Here is a 6,016-nt window from a genome sequence, read left to right as displayed (position 1 = left end):
GTTTATAATGTATTTGAAAAATACTCTGTCCCACAACAATTGACGAATGCCTAAGAGGACATCAAATTTTTCTTCTGTTTTTTTTTTTTACTATCAAATATATTCTCTATATTATATATTTCTAATATAATATATTTCACGTTTATAGAGCATCTAAAATATTAAAAAAAAATTAATTATATTATATATATATACGACAAAAAATATATAGAAATTTATGCTAAATGTATATTTTTCTAAGAAACAAAACCTAGTCATGCTGAGTTATATTAATTGACACATACCGGTAATTCGTTCTGTTGTTGGTTTAAATTTGAGCTTTAAAATAAAATATTTGAACGTTTTATATTATTATTATTATTATTAATATTAATATTATTAAATAAAAGGTGATGTAAATTTTCAGGTTTATTTTCAAAAATAGTATAAGTTTTTACAAAATAAAATTTAAAAAAAAGGAAAAAAAATAATTATATTGTCCAAAGAAAACAAAGAAAAATTGTCATTGTTTATAATTTATGTCAATAAAATATTTATCTGTTGATATAATCGTCTTGGGTTTTTATTCTTTTGTTAATAAAACGATAAATCAAATTAAGATTAATTTAAAATGGTATCTTTAACACCAATAGATTGGGTGTTAAAAGTGAAGTCGAAATTTATTGGGCTGCAAGTTTCAAATTGCAAAACGACAGATTAACACAGTCGTCCGTCAGTCTGTTTGTTTGACTGCCATTCGTTAATCTCGAAAACGGAGATAGATAATTGAAAATGGAGAGCACACATGGAGAGCTTATGTCCGATTAACTATATACGAACTTTCGGGCTGGACCGGAAGTCACGTAATTTTTTTAAAGTTAAAATATGATCAAAAATTGCCACCCAACATGGTGACGATGTCACAATAAATAAACGATTTTTAATTCGATAATAATTCTTCAAATACAGTGTGGCCATAATTAAAGTTTTCCTATTCGGGGCACTATGTAGGTGTAACTAAAAAGCGGATTGACACCAAAATTTGTACATAGGCTATGGAAAGGATGCGAAAAAGAATTTTTAAAGAAAAGTTTAGGTTAGAAATTTCCGCTAGAGGGCACTTTATAGAAAAATTACACGAAACAAAACACAGTAAATAACGAAGACAAATATTCGTTAGCAGAACTGCAAGCAAAAAACAGCAATCCGCATTGTTTGTATCCGCCTTCGAATTTTACATCTGAACAATGAGGAATACATGAACAATATGCCTTTATGTGAGTAAACAGCCACTGCGGAAGTCATGCCCCCTTGTGGAACAAATTAATGCGTTTTTTGTTGTTCTGTTTGGTGTATTTTCCTTTGAAGCGCCTCCTAGCGGAAGTGTCTGAACTAATTTTTTTTTATTTTACAAAATTCTTTTCCGCATCCTTTGCATAGTCTGCATACAAATTTTGGTGTCTGTCCGCTTGTTGGTTACAGCTACAGAGCGCTCTGAATAGGAGAACTTTAATTATGGCTTTCCTGTATATTAAATTAATTGATTAAAATATTAATTTAAGTCTTTTCTATATTTAAACCTTCAAAGTTAATTAATTTATAAAAATTATATAGCTAAAAAAATATATTTAATTTGTTAAATTTGTGTTGAAATTACAGTATAATACAAGCGAAACTCAAAACAGTGACCGCTAGTGAGTTTTTAAAAAAATAGCCGTTGTTTAAAGGTAGCCGTTATTGGAGATTCGACTGTAATATAAAATAAAATTAAAAATTAAACATTTAATGTTATAAATTTAAAAATATGTATAAATTAAAAATGTTTTATATTTTATACTTTTAAACCTTTCAAAATTAATTTATTTATTACAAATATAACTTAAATATAACTATTGTATATATTCAAATCTCCGAAACATTAATTTATGCAATTATAATAAAACATCTGTTAACGAACCCCCCTTAAAAACAGACAATTTTCGTGGTCCGGTATAAAAAAGTATGAAATTTCATTACAGTTGAAATCTCTTAAAAGACACAGACACGCAAAATTGTCCTATTGTTGATATTTTGACCTCTCTTCGCGGACACCATCGATTCTAATTAACCCGATGACCGCAGTTTCAAATGGAATCCTAAACTTAATACTGTATTTCCTATTGTGTTCTTAAAATGAATTTTACTGCACAATTATAACGTAATGAAATTGCTACGTTGGTTAACTTGCCATTATATGAGTTCACTTAGTGCCTGTTCACATCAGACCTGCTCATCTTAAGACAATAATTAGCAAAAACAAAGTTTTTCAATGCACTAACAACACACTATATCACATTCGTCTAATCTTAATGTGTGATGAAAAAAGTAAGCTACACGTGACATGGCTCCACGTAAATCACTGACATTAAAACACAAGTTGGAAATTATTGAATATCACAAAACGAGAAAATTAGCAGAAGTCTTCAAAATTGCGGTAATTGCCAAAAAAGCAAGAGAAGTCATTAGTATCAAAATGGTAACGAGCAACAAATGAGGCACTCGCAAAGTGGAAATAACGCTCTCATTCAGAAAGCAGTCATAGAATAGTTCTGTAGAATCAAATTTCAGAATGATCCTATGTCAGAGTAGATCATACAAGTCAAAAGATCTGAATTAATATGGATACCACGAACTTCTACGCCTCAAATTGTTGACTTGAAAAATTTCGAAAAGGGACTTAAAACGGCTTTAAATTTGAAGTTACTTCAAATTTAAAGCCGTTTGTAGGGAATCATCAGTTGATCCTAAAACAGTTGATCCTAAGTCAGTTAATCAACAGTTGATCATCAGTTGATCCTAAAAGTAGCAAAGTAGAAGGCTTTACAATGCTGTATCACATCCAGAAATCATCTCGATAATGTCGAGATTATATTTCTCCTACCGAATGCCACTTCTCTCTCTAAACCTTTCGATCAAGACGTAATTCAAAATTTCTAAATCAAATACAGTCAAACAGTTATGAAGCACCATCGAAACGCTTACAAAATAACTCAGCGTCTTGGAAGCCATTTTATAAATTTCAAGTGTTTCTGCCATCAACAATTCAGAGTTGTTTCTTCAAAAAAAGATTTCGCGGCAGCTATTACGAATGCTGTGATGACAACATAATCTCGTAAATGCAGCCATTGCATCGACGTAGATTCTGGCATCCCGAGTATAGAAGCCAAGATACAAAAACAACACTTCACCCGTGAAATTTCAGAAAAGGAAAGTTTTAATGATGATGACGACAACGACAGAGATGGTTTCAAACCTAAAACGTCACCTTTTATGATAATTTATAACTTATTCTAGTCACCAGTGCAGAATGAATAGAGCCACTAAACACTGGTCATGGGTTCGTGCTTAGCCAACGGGGATTTTCCTGGGTTTTCTTCACGTAACACCTAAATAGGGATCAGTTTTCTATAGAAAGTGAGGCACTCCCATTCAGAAGATCGCCGTGTCCGTTGCCATATACGAATAAATCAAACACATCATAATTTAATGTGTCACTGCGCTAAATGTATTTTAAAATTCATAAATAAAAATAGTGTAAACCATATTTGAAGAATGTTTCACTTAAAAAGTAATTTTCACAAAACCTCTCTCGGACGAACACCTTTTTATAACGTGCTTGAGTTTTCGGTCCCGCAAGGGTCCGATATAAGAGATTTCACTGTATTTATTGATATTACAGTATTAATTTCTTAAATTTTCACAGAATTAATAATAATAATAATAATAAAATTATAAATATCAGAAGTTTAACTTTAATTATTATTAATAAATGAAATATTTTTTTAAGATAAAAGTTCTAATTTTAAAGTAATTTTTAAAGTAAACAATTTAAATGTTTACACATTCTTATTAAGTATAAAATAATTATTCATTGATGTATTAGCCTATAATTTTTTGAAATATTCGCAATATTGTTAAACGTTCTTATAAAATTAAATTATAAATATTTAAAAATTAATTAATTAAATTTTAATACAGTATATATGTTTTTCTAAATTCAAAATTAATAACAATCGCTATCTAAATATTTGTGCATTGAAATACACCGTAAAAGTTTATTTATTGATGCATTAATTTCTTAAAAATATTTATTTTAAAACTATAAATATTAAAATAAATAATTAATTCAAATTTTATATGTTTTATCTAAATTTAAATATTTGTACATTGATACACAGTAAAATATTTATTTATTATAAGTGCTTATTAATTCTGTTTAAAATATATAAAACTAGAAATTAAATATAATTTACATTAATAAATTTTACTTGTTGTTTTTGAAATTTAAAATAAAATTTAAGCATCTTTATTCATCAGATGTAATGAATATCCTATATTTTTGATTGTACAATAAAAAATAATATATTTATCAGAATTAAAATGATGAATAATATATGAAATATTCTTATTAATGTAAATAATAAAAAAAAAATAAATTTTATAAATTTATAAGACGAAAACTGTATGCACATTAAAGTGAATATGTAATTCTAAATATAAAATGTATGATAAACAAATCGAGTTATTGGGAATATATAATTTGTTTAATATTAAAAGCTAATGGGTTTCTATTTATAATTCATGAGAATAATTTTCTTTATATAAGAGATAATTTCCTAATTGACATATTATAATTGAATATATGTTGCCTCTTTCCTAAATAATTTTACAACCATTTAAAATTTCAATAATATCCTTGGATCATAAATTGCTTAATTCAGCAACTAATATTGGAGAAAGATAAACCATTATCTGGAGCAGGAAGAGACGAGATCTCTCCGGATGCAGGAAGATGCTAAACAGTCATTGAATTTAATTAACTGAATAATATATTAAAATTATTCATTTATAGTTTTAAAAATATTTAGATTTATTTGGAAAAATATTTATTGAAAGGTAAATTTGCTTTTATGTTAATAAATTGTTTTTAAAGCTTTTATTTTCTATATCAAACCTTATATTAGAAGACATAAGAAGGTAAAGCAAAGTACTGACCTAGCATATTTAGGCTAAGATGAGCCACAACTTTCTATAGAAAACTGGCCCCTATTTAGGTGTTAGATTGTAAAGAAACGCCTGAAAACTCCACGCCATCAACTCGTTGGTGAGGTACAAACTTGCAACAAACTACTAGTGTTTTTAACCTTCAACCTTACTCTGAACTACCTAAAGATGAAGGAGAAAGAACGTTGTCCCGTTCCAAACTGCCCACAATAAATTATGGAATTCGAATCAGGCTCTCCAGGATAATAGATTAGATACTTACATACTGTTATTGATCCGTAATTTTACAAATAGAATCCTCTTAAATAATGTTTCCGCCGTCACTTATGATTCCAAGTTAATTCTGTATGATATAATCCTCTTTGTGATCTAATAATTATTACTGGAAAGTTTGCTTTGTGAATTAAGTAGCAAGTCAGATTTCTCAGGTATAACTTTTCAGAATTTATAATAATTAAATATAATCGTAAGCATCGTAATAGCATCGCTTGCGTTAGAAGCAAAAATTTCAGATTATCTGATAAAAATTATAATAAATAAAAAAATGCAATGCGAAATTAATAAATAACTAAGTAAAATAATTATAAAATATAATTTTTAATTGATTTATTAATAGATTAATGCAAGTTTTTATGACTATAACAAACCACAATTTCTTTCATCACAGATGAGGCCCTATATTTATTGAAATCAACTAGCTTGAATGAATTATAGGAAAGGACGTTCTGACTCATACACTTAAATTCTTTCCTTCCTGCGACATTAGGGAGCTGTTCAAGTATTAACTTACATCAGCAAAAATTTGCCCTTTTTGATCCCCTCCCCATCATCGCCAGTCATCAGAAATCAAGGTACTCCCCCCATAATTATGTCCTCAGGTTAGAAGTTTAAACCATTCGCGAATACCCAGGAATTATTTTCAATTTTGTGATGGCTGGGAAGAAAAATAAAGGACGGGTGTAATCTTACGTCATCAAAGACCCACCTTCTCTCC

This window comes from Centruroides vittatus, unplaced genomic scaffold, assembly GCF_030686945.1.
Source record: "Centruroides vittatus isolate TY-2023 unplaced genomic scaffold, ASM3068694v2 scaffold_464, whole genome shotgun sequence".
In the NCBI taxonomy this organism is placed as follows: domain Eukaryota; kingdom Metazoa; phylum Arthropoda; class Arachnida; order Scorpiones; family Buthidae; genus Centruroides; species Centruroides vittatus.
This window is presented reverse-complemented; position numbering follows the sequence as displayed.